This window comes from Procambarus clarkii, chromosome 64, assembly GCF_040958095.1.
Source record: "Procambarus clarkii isolate CNS0578487 chromosome 64, FALCON_Pclarkii_2.0, whole genome shotgun sequence".
Taxonomy (NCBI): Eukaryota; Metazoa; Arthropoda; class Malacostraca; order Decapoda; family Cambaridae; genus Procambarus; species Procambarus clarkii.
The window spans coordinates 5,157,500-5,169,609 of NC_091213.1; the positions used below are offsets into that span (position 1 = coordinate 5,157,500).

General features: G+C 40.4%; 1 protein-coding gene across 4 annotated transcripts in view; it reads left to right on the top strand.

The window, feature by feature from the left end:
* The first annotated feature begins 1,782 nt into the window (after window positions 1-1,782).
* Window positions 1,783-12,110, top strand: part of Rab5 (RAS oncogene family member Rab5) — a 46,848-nt gene continuing 36,520 nt past the window's right edge. Inside the window, exon 1 of one of the 4 annotated variants that reach the window (XM_045759773.2) lies at window positions 1,783-1,959. The gene's annotated coding sequence lies outside the window, so the exon portion shown is untranslated. Of the gene's footprint in view, window positions 1,960-8,238; window positions 8,383-8,439; window positions 8,600-12,110 lie in introns of those variants that run through there. The other 3 variants (XM_045759772.2, XM_045759771.2, XM_045759770.2) reach the window with 3 other exon arrangements.

The following is a 12,110-nucleotide window of genomic DNA, read 5'->3' on the forward strand; positions in this document are numbered from 1 at the left end:
GGTGAGCACTAGATGGACCTCACCCACCACACGTAAGCCTCACCCACTCCACTAAGATAGTAAGTGTTATAATGCTGACTAATTTACTAGAATAGCGACGTTATTTTTAAGAGGATGGGTTGATTTATGTCTATATCATCGATAACACTGAGTATTATGTTTTTATCATGAATCCTCTATTTCTTCTCTCTTCCATCGTCATGTGCGTCACCTGCATTGGTCTTTCCATGTTGCTCAGTCACGTCAATTCTGGGACTTTTCTTAATTGTGGCATACCCTTGATGTGATTCTATTTACCTGTCACTGGAGATTGATTCTAGGTTATGTATACTACCATAGCTTTATTTCGCTGACCTTGGTTAGTTCCTATCTTCACTTATACAGTTCCTTTTCTTTCTCACCTCATTTCAAGTTCAAGTACGTTTATTGAGAAAATAAAATATATTTCAAAGGAATAGAGTAGCTTAGGCTATTTCGACCCTCCTCAAATCGCCTCCTCAATCACTTAGTGCTATATAGTCGTAATGGCTTAGGAACCATCCTCATGCCCTTTGACTTATCTGGTTTGATGGGTAGTAGATAGTTCTCCCGGTCATATGTCTATAGTCTTACTGGAGCCTACTACAGCCCTCGCTCGTCTTGAGTCTTATCTTTGTATCATAAGCAAACGGTGGCATAGAATTCAAATTTATCAGCTTACATTACATTACATTAATGACTTGCCTTCCTATTTGTTAGGTTGTTTCCCTCGACTTACTACTCTGCCAGTTACACTAGCCTGATTCTTTATCTTGTGCGGGAGTCTTTTATTCAAGACTGTGTCAGTTGCTTTCTGACAATCAAATAGTATACAGTCCATCTATCCTTCCATTTCTTATCTGATCTTATTCATTCTGTCGGCGAATTCCAGTAGCTTTGTCAGACATAACTTTTCTGACATCCGCGTTGGTGCTTTCTGTACATTGGAGAGAAACTCATTTGGATGGGGGACAATTTTTACTATAATGAGAAATAAGTAATTAATTAACAATTATAACGTGATTAATTGTAATAACCTTGATAATTGATAATGCTAAATACCTAAAGCAGGTAATCAATGCAGTAATTATATAGAACCAAAGTCAATAAGAACATAATTTGCAAAATGAATCCAAAAGTACTGGACGTAAGTGGGCATAAGTTAGCTCGAAACATAATTAGTCCCTCGACTACCAGGTGGATAAATAGGTTACCTGAAGTTAATACTAACGTCCTTAACGTGACTGAATAGACAGGTGATGAGTCACGTAGCTGAAGATATGTCCAAACCTCACGTCACAAAGTGATGAAACGATGAAACGAACAGAGGACCGAAACATCGTCGTTTTTTTTTCCTTTTTGATGTGTGGTTTGTTTATCATGACTGAATAGAGCAAACTGGTAAAGCGGGAATGTGCTAGTTATGCTAGGCGAATAACCTGTTACCCCAATTACATTACGCGAGTACCCAGACATAATGATGCCGAACTGTAACGGGTTAATTGGCCAGATAAATAATGGTAATCAAAGTACACAGATGAAGGCACTGGTCAAATTAGGCATAGATGTAATAACAATGTTCATTTAGGAGCTAGCATGGCACACGCCTGAACCACGAACATTTAACTTAAGACACAGTTCGGAAGACGGGACACCACGAGCGTAGCTCTCATCCTGTAAGTACACTTAGGTAATTACAGGAAACTGTCATATGACCAGGGAGACAGTCACACGAGCACTGAAACCACGTCACTAGCTGTCCATGGAGGTTGTGGAAGAACGCCCCATAACCGCCAGCTGGTGCGTCACCCTCAACCCGAAGGACAAGCGGAAGCTGGCAGGCGACAACCGGGACTACGGCGGGTGTGGTGACACCGTGTCTGACGTAGGCATTGTAGGTGGCGCTTCTCCAACGTCCGTCCGCCATGATTGTCTCCTCCGGTAAGTCGTCCATCTGCGGCTCTATAACTCTCCCAACACGAATAATGACGTCATGCCTGACGTAGGGCGGCGCCGAACGGAGATAAAGATTGAGATAGAAATAGGTAGAGATGAAGGAATTAGATGATCAACCTGGACAACGACCGGGCCGCAGGGATGCAAAGCCCCGGAAGCACCTCAAGGTAAGGTAATCCCCCAGTCATAATTTGTCAACCACAATAACTGTGGATGATATTGACCATTTATTTTACTGGGGAGTCACCTAATTCTTCCATACTAGAGTGACAGCCCAGGGCCGGGGAAGGCTTAATGTTCCATTTGGCACCAGTTATAGGTGCTTCTGAAATCCTTCGCTATTGTGGGTGTTCAGTAGCGTGCACGATAGAGCTACCATCTTTCGCTAGGGTCGGAGGGTCGAGGCTCCTGAGCCAGTGACTGAATAGCCGGCGGCTTGTCAAAGGTCCCCCCTCATTTGCCTTGATCTTTTCCATCTGTATTTAAAAGGGTCCCGGTAATACAGTAGGGTTCGTTTCAACGCATAATCGAGAATTCCGGATTCGAATCCCGGGCGGGACAGAAATGGTAGGGCACATTTCCTTTCATCATTCTATTCATCTTGGGTACTTTGTATCTGGCCTCCTGCTCCATACACATATCGTCATTATTTTACATTTGCTCGAGTTAAAATCTAATAGCCATTTGGACGATTCCTGCAGTGTGTCCAAGTCATCTAGTAGCCTCATGCTGTCTTCCTGCCTTAAACCTCACAATTTCAGCATCATCAGCACACAATGAGAGGTGTGAGTCTATAACCTCTGGAGGATCATTGTCGTATATCAAAAACAGGATAGGTCCGAGTACAGAGCCATGTGGGACTCAGGTGACATCATACCATTCTCAGGTCTCACCCCTCGTGTACTCACGTACGCATTTTTGTGTACATTTATATGTACGCGCCCATGTAAACATGGAACGTCACTAAGTAAATTGTACTGGTGGGACAACATGTCAATCCAGTGGTCACTGTATCTAACATGCCAGCCTCAGTAGTCTGCCCGGCGCGTCCCTCCAGTATCATCTTGATGACTAAATCATCATAGATGACTTAGTCATCATAGAATTTATGCACAACAGAAATCTCAACAATGATTTACTGACTGTAAGCAACCACTTAATTATCCCGCAGATTAAAACTATCGATGGAATGATAAGGAAATCATGAGATTATAGTGTCTTGTTAGGCTGTGGCGGCCAGTGTTCCGACAAGTGTGGTACTCAATAACTGGCATAGTGCCACACATGCAGAAGTAGCTGCACTACAACTTGCCACTAAAGCACTGAAGAACAGTGGAAGAGAAATATTCTGTGATTCAGAGTCAGCTCTTCAGGTCATTAAATACTTAACAAAAAAGTGGAGGGGGGGGGGGAGTGATGGGGTGGATAGCGGGTAAGGCGAGGGGGGGGGGCTAGGAGGGCTGCGGGAGGGCCCCCCCTGGCTCCGCCCGTCCCCCCCCCCCACCTGATATTATATTTTATGAAAGGAAATAGGGGTTAAGCGGGGGTGGTTGATGGAGGATGGAATGGTGGGGAGGACAGGGAGAGGGGACGGAGGGAAGGGAAGAGATGAGGGGAGTGGAAGAGGGTCGTTAGGGGATAGGAGGAAGGTTATTTAATAGTAACGTGGTCACGTTGCTCTCTGGGATTATATATGCAGAGGAAGAGAGACTCACATGCTGCCCTAATAAGAGATGTAACATTTTAAACTTCAGACCTTCAGAGATATATAGCATGAATTTCTAGAATTTTGTTCAGTATCTAAACTATATATCATCAATAAAAAAAAAATAAAATAAAATGTTTATTTAGGTAAGGTACATACATAAAGTAAATTTTTTACAAAGATTGGTTGACTTATAGGTAAAGCTAGTACATACAATGCCTAAAGCCACTATTACGCAAAGCGTTTCGGGCATATAAATATAAATAGATTCACGAGCTAACCTGGATCAAACTTACTTTGAACTCGCAGCTTTTCTATAGGATAATGCTCAATGTGTAATGCGTGTGTGTGTAATGCTTAATTGTCAACAACAATTAAGCATTACACACACACGCTAGTCTCGCTATATTTGTTAAGTCTTAAAATAATATCCATTATCCAGTAATAGTTGTATCTCCTGCTGAGTTGTTTTATCCTATCCTGTTGACTGCTTCACCGCTATACGCATCACTCATGATTAATTAGTTCTAGTTGTATATAATGTTGATACTTGTGGCAAAGTTAAATTAGACAATGTTAAGGGAGTGGAGCTCAAGGTGTTTGGCCGGGCAGAAAACATTGCAGTGATTGCGAGGATGGACTATTAATTAAAATAGTCGTGAATATTTTCTCCATTCACAATTTAGCATACCTTAGTCAGTATTGTGTAGATCACTATTATAAAATTCTGTAACACCCAAAACATATTTGCTTACAAACAAATTATTGTTATTATAACTTCATTATTGCTAATTCTACTATGGCATGTTACACCACATACATGCAACCACATACATCAACCTCTCTGTTGGCCAAGCAGGAGCCGCGGCGACACAGAGAAAGAGACAAGTCAGCCAAGTACAGGCAATTAGATCATCGGTACAACTCCGTTCCAATAGGGTCTGAGACCCTAGGCCCACGGGGAGAGAGTGCAAGGAGATTTCTTAAGGATCTTGGTTCCAAGCTCATTGACACCACAAGAGACCCTAGAGCGGCAAGTTTTCTCTTTCAGCGCCTCAGTGTCGCAATCCAGAGGGGGAATGCTCGCTGCATCCTCGGTTCCTGCCTGGCGTCGGAGGAGTTCGAGGAAATCTACAGCCTCTAGGAAGCGAACTTTTTTTTTGTGTCCTCTTAATGTTCATTTTTTTTGTATAAAGTCAGATATGTAACTGTATAACCTTGCATAATAAAGTGTACACCATAAAAAAGGGGGGTGGTAGGAGAAGCGAACACTCTTACGTATTCAGAGTTAAATGGCAAGTTTTTCCCTGAATGCTCTGTGTTCCCTTCTCTGAGGCTGTGGGTCCCTATAATTGCACCAGAGGTGGTACCCCCCTATATATATATATATATATATATATATATATATATATATATATATATATATATATATATATATATATATATATATATATTATTGTTTGTATCCTTCAGTTCTTGTGGCAAGAGGTACTTCACAATGAGTGCTGTAGTATAGTATTCATAGCTGCAGGCGGCCCGGAACCCTGACACCATTCGCCAGTGTTAAACACACCTGATTATACGCCCCTCGCGGCTGTCGCGCCGCCAGAATGATAACTAAATATGGGGAATATCGAGTGTTAAGCGTCCGCACTTACAGGGAAACTCCCCCTTTTTTTAAGATATATTCCGTCTTCCTTGATTGTGTTTTAATTGTCTTACACCTCGTATACATCTCCATTTATGCTATTATTTTTGTTTTCAATTGTATTATATATTCAGCTTACCTATCTGTGACTACAGAGAAGGGGGGAGGGGAGCGAGAAAGAAAAGAATAATAAAGTAATGAGTGAGGGTTTGGGGTGAGGAAGGTAGAGAGGAAGGAGGAGTAAGGAGTAGAGTCTGGGAGTAGCGAGGAATAGTCAGTTGAAAATGGAAAGTTTAGAATGCTAGGGAGAGACTGAGGTGAAGGAGATTAGAAAAGTAGAAAAGGTAGATGAGTAGAAAGTACAAGTAGAATAGAAAAGCGCTGCCACCATCCATCCTAAGTCAGTACATACACAACAAGGAATGGAACTTGTCTATTCTCTAAGCTGTTATCAAATATTACTTTAGGATGTATTTTCTGTATCTAAGCATGTACTTTTAAAATCAATAAACTCAGAGGCTCTCTCGCCTCAACTCACAAAGCTCTAGGGAACAAAATTAAAGACGCTTTAAACAATAAATTCATCAATTATATTTAACATGATGAGTATCATAATTCAAGCAATCGAACTCTTTGATTTGTCAGGATTCACTATACAATGTGAGTCATTACACAAGACATTGCGGACACTATAGCTGTCTGCCCCTGCTAATCACAACACTTAACGGCTGGAAAACACGAACTAAGTCACCTTAAAGTTCACTCATCAAGGACTAAGCCTAAGTAGAATAGAGGAAGGGGGGGGGGGAGGAGTCTACAGTTGACAGGTAGAGTCCATCGTCCGGCTTATCAATGAAATAGAACTCATCAAAGTTAAGAGTCTGAGAGCATAGAGGGAACAATTACTGTATCTACGTTGTATTCCTCCCATGTTGGTGTTAATTGTTTCTTTGACAATGAAAGACATTCTTGAAGGACATCGTGCTTTGTAATATTAGAACATAAGGATGTTATTATGCATTATTCATTGCATTATTCATTTTCCACCTTTTGAAGTGAGAGGATTAATTCATTAGCTCTCTTGCCTCTCATTAATCTAATCGGCGAAGCTTCATTTATCTCTTAAATTATATCCTCCATACTTTGTAAGTTAATTCATATCATCATTGTCTCAGTAATAGTATTTTTTGGGCCATGAGAATAATCTTGAGATTATTCTCATGGCTTTTCTTTGTACCTTCTCCAACTTGTTTAGCCTGCCTATACCAACTCAAGAAATGACAGGGGCAGCATAATCAATAAGAGATCTCACAGTATGCCATGTAGAAATAGCCTAAGCTACTCTATCCTTTTGAGATGTACTTCCTGTTCTCAATAAACTTATTTTAACTTGATCAGGATCAGTCCAAGGACTAAACCCTATGGGACTCCACTGGTGATGTCGCGCCACTCTGAGACCTCACCCCTCACATCGACTCACTGTCTTCTGTTGCTTAGGTACTCCCTTATCCAATGGAGTACCTTCCCTTTTACTCTTGCCTGCATCTCCAGCTTATGTACAAGTCTCCTATGGGGTACTGTGCCATAGGCTTTCTGGCAATCCAAAAATATGCAGTCTGCCCACCCTTCTCTCTCTTGCCTGACTTTTGTCACCTGGTCATAGAATTCAATTAATCCTGTGAGGCAAGATTTGCCATCCCTGAACCCATGCGGATGATGAGTTACAAAGTTCTTTCACTCTATATATTCTTCTAGTTTTTTTGTGCATAATCTTCTCCATCACCTTGCATGGTATGCAAGTTAGGGACACTGGCCTGTAAATGGTGAGATTCCGTCCGGGTCTTTTTCACATCCAATTCAAGCAAATGGTTTCTTAACTCTCAACTGGTAATCTCAAACCTCTCCAGTGGTACCTGCATGGTTAGATATTCCTTCTCTTATCTCTGGAACTTCTCCTTGTGTGCATATGTTTGGATTATTTAATATTTGTATTCACTATTTGTCTGCAGAATCGAGCCATTAGCTCCTGGACCCCGTGAGAGAGAGAGAGAGAGAGAGAGAGAGAGAGAGAGAGAGAGAGAGAGAGAGAGAGAGAGAGAGAGAGACAGAGACAGAGAGAGAGACAGACAGACAGAAAGATATTAAGAGAGAAAGAGAGAGAGATAAAGAGAGAAATATATTAAGAGAGACAGACAGACAGAAAGATATTAAGAGAGAAAGAGAGAGAGATAAAGAGAGAAATATATTAAGAGAGACAGAGAGAGAGACAGACAGACAGAAAGATATTAAGAGAGAAAGAGAGAGAGATAAAGAGAGAAATATATTAAGAGAGAGAGAGAGAGATATTAAGAGAAAGAGAGAGAGAGAGAGACAAAGAGAGAAAGATATTAAGAGAAAGATATTAAGAGAGAGAGAGAGACAGACAGAAAGAGAGAGAGAGACAAAGAGAGAAAGATATTAAGAGAGAGCGAGAGACAGAAAGAGAGAAAGATATTAAGAGACAAAGAGAGAGACAAAGAGAGAGAGACAAAGAGAGAGAGAGAGAGAGAGAGAGAGAGAGAGAGAGAGAGAGAGAGAGAGAGAGAGAGAGAGAGAGAGAGAGAGAGAGAGAGAGAAAAAAAAACCTGCGTTAGATCATTTATCTCTAAATCGAAGCTTTATAAAAGGTATGAGACAGTCAGCAAAGTTTAAGTCACCATATATTACTGAGGTCATTCTCAATTAGTTTAGTGTAGTGACTTATACAGCCCATCCTCACACATGTAGGGCTGTGCATTGAGGGAAGGTGAGTGCCACACATACAACCAGATAGCTAACTAATCCCCAAAGATCATTGAGGTCTAGAAGTTGTGATGAGTGAGGCAATAAAGGCTGAGTATGTGAGGGAAGTGTGAGTGAGTGGTGAGGAGGGGCGGGCCACCCCCGGCCACCTTCCCTCCTGCACCTCACCATCACAACACTACGCGCTCCATCACAAACTAGTCCCTCGTCAACCCCTTCCATTATTTCCCCCCACCACACGCACACTCAACTCTATGGCCCCAAACTAGCTTGGGCAAGTGTTAGCGTGGCTCGGCGTGCAAGAAATGAGTGCGTGCGACGGGTAAATGCGAGCCTAGACGGTATAATTGTTAAGGGGGCTCGGCGGAGGAGGAAATGGGCGAGAGGTTGTTGTGTGGTTGATCCTGAGGGGTGGAACGTCATTGTTGATATATTGTGCGTTACCCCATTGAATTTTGGCTTTAAGGCTACATTAACGCTCATTTGTGCAGGTAAGGAGGCGGGATTGTGTGTGACGGCGACGCGGCACGGGAAAAGGGGCTGGAAATGGAGCCTAGAGAGGATAAAAGTGTTGGTAAACATTTTGTTGTGGGGGTTCTGTCCGCCCGTCACTTGACCAGCTGATCAGTCCTGACACTCGGGTAATTCTCCCTCCTAGATACTCCTATGGCGGGGATTATTAGCAGTTTCCGGCAGTATTTATACTATATCACTGTCTTCTAGACTCTAAATTATTCACTTAGCAAGTGCTGTTCTCTGCGTCATTGATGATGGACATTGAACTTCAAACTTTAAAGTTTCTCCTGTTTTTTTTTGGACTTGTCCCTTTTAAGTGTTTTTTTGGGGGGATTGATTGTGATTGTAAGTTGTTATTGGTCGGGATTTTTATTTAAGATTGTTTTGTGAGTTGTGTGCGTTTTGGCTTCAGGAAATGGAAGTCATCCTTACTTGTTGACTGAAAGAATGTGCACTACTTTGCTTGTTCATTGTAATAGTCTTGTTGGGTATTTGTCAGAAAAGGTCGTAGATATTAGCAATAATTGGCATTAGTTTTAATTTTCTTCGTAATATATTGTTAGTGTATTTTGGCCGTGGCACTGACTGTACCATTCCAGTTTATAATAGTATACATGTTAACCCCTGCACTCTACACCTGGTTTTGGCAAAAAGTTCATAGTACAATTGTCAAGGACATATTTTCGTTTTTATAAATGTTCAGGTAAAAAAAAAGTTTCCAAACTCGACCATTTTCATTTCAATACAGTGATGAAAACATTTATATTTATTTATTTATATACAAGAAGGTACATTGGGTTTATGAGAATACATAGCATAGTATTTACAATCTTGTAAAGCCACTAGTACACGCAGCGTTTTGGGCAGGTCCACATTAAAAAACATTAATATATGTAGCCTAATTAAAAAAAAAATCACTGAGCAGTACAATGGTTAATGGATACACTTGCATGTACTCACCTAATGTGTACACTTGTATAGAACACCGCAAGTGTTCTTACATGTTGTCTAATAATAATGAGGTTAATAATAAGTGTTTATTCAGGTAAAAGTTCTGTTCATACAAGATGAGTTACAAACAGATTGTTGGATTTCTAGATAAGAGTTAGTACATACTATGCCTAAAGCCATTAATGCTCAGTGTTTCTGGTAATATTGGCATGACGGAGGCTTCTGTGCATAATAGTTCTTGGTTAGAAAAGGAATCTACAAATATTTATGCTAACTAGTCAGCATACAAAAGTATTTATATAAAAATGTTTGTTATACAATTGGCAAAATAATCACACTTTAGTGTCTTAAAGTTAAACAAATTTTACACTAAACATTAAAAAACTTGGTTTGATCTCAAAACCTTTAGCTATGCAAATAGTATGGTGGCTTATCCCTTAATTTTTACAGAAAAGAATTGCAACATGTATTAAGAAACCACTAACCTGAATGTTAAATCATTCCTTTTCCAATGTCACATGTGCAATCTCATTGAATCTACATTTATGTAAATACATGGTAATTATATACAGTATCTTATTGTATCGACAATTGATAGAAGGTGTTTGAACACATTTATCACTTGTTTGAGTTTGTTTATATATTTGTGGCACATGAAACAGTCACTGTATTTGTGTAGAAAACGTATATGACATATTTTCCCCTTCCCCCCATTGATAAATACTGTATAGGTTTTGGACACCTACCTGGTTGATACCTGGTTGATGGGGTTCTGGGAGTTCTTCTACTCCCCAAGCCCGGCCCGAGGCCAGACTCGACTTGACAGTTTGGTCCACCAGGCTGTTGCTTGGAGCGGCCCGCAGGCCCACATACCCACCACAGACCGGTTGGTCCGGCACTCCTTGAAGGAAACAATCTAGTTTCCTCTTGAGCAACAGGAAAAGACTTGTGCTTAATTTGTCGTATCTTCTTTATTACCATTTTATCATAAATTGTAAAACGTGGAGTAGTTTTGGCACACTATTCTCTCGTAGTGTTTATTACAGTACAACCATCTACCAGTTTTGTGAAAAATATTTATTTTATCTCCAACTGCAACCTTGAGTTCTCGCCATCTTGGGTTTGACAATTTCTCGTGACATTTTGTCTTAGTCTTCCAATTCGGGCATATCCTAGGCTGTTGAACATCTTCGGTAGTTCCTTGTACAGTAGATAATGTTTCTTGGCTTTGGTAGCCATTTCATTTAATGACCTTACACATTTTTTTTATCTTGCATTTAATATACTTCTGTAGTACTGTACTGTATTTCTTTAAGGGCACCTTACCCCCACAGGCTATCGCAGTTTTACTACCGTTGAAGCTCGATATATGTTGTAAAGGATGTTTTAAGTATTTTTTCATTCAGTATGTTGTTAATGAGAAAAATTTGTCCTAAAATTTGCCAACACTACATGACATTAGGCTTATTTTGGTGTTTAAGATTTTAAAATTATGGTTTCTGATAATCTTTAGTCAGTCTGTCTTCAGTTCTTTAAAATTTTATTGCCATGCAATTTGTTTGGGAATTGCTATTACGTGTATTAATTTCTATTACGTAAAATGGAGAAGTTTTTCTCAAGACTTGATTTTTATTTGATTTGGTTGCCTGTCATTCCCCCCCCCCCCCCCCCCCCCCCAAGATGAATTGTATAAACATTATCGTTGTGTCATGTATGTATTGTATTGCAGCATGCCATTAGCAATTGTGTGTTAATTAGCAGTTCACATGTTCTAAGCTTCTGTAGTAATAATAATAAATTAACAATTCATTGTAGAGATAAATAGTATACTGTATATCGGGTTATAATTAACACGATAATACGTTTTACCTAACATGTACAGTACAGTATATTAAATATTCGGGATATTTAATATATACGTGTTAGGCATATATCGAGGTCTCTTCCCCCCCCCCCTTTGTCAAACTATTGACCCTCCCCAGGATGTAACCCCACAACACGCTGACTAGCTCCTGGGTACCTATGTATTGCTAGGTGAACAGGGGCTTTTTGTAATAAACAATGTGCCCAACCACATCTGTCCTGCTTGGGATTGGAACCCATATTTTCCGATTGAGAGCCGCGGATGAAGCCAACTGTTCTACCGGGACCCCACTGGTAGTTAAGGCGTTTCCTCAAATGGCAAGTGGGTTAAGATAAGCTGTAGCAGGGAGAGTTCCAGCTTATTCTAACGTCCGACGCCAGCCTGCTAACTGGAGTCGGACATCATCTGTACCTGCCTGTGTAAAAAAAATTATTGAATTGTTTGATGAAATTTTACTGAAGTAGTACAGTACTGCAAAAATAGATCTTTACTGTACTACTGAGACAGGTACCATGGTACTACACAGTACCATAACATGTCAGTGTTTTGGTGGTGTATCCAGTTGATTTGAAGTACAGTATGCGCGTCGGTCAATATTATGTTCCATTCGGTACTTGCAGTATTTTATTTCTTTTTAACCACTAAAAATGAAGATGTGATACTTATGCGAT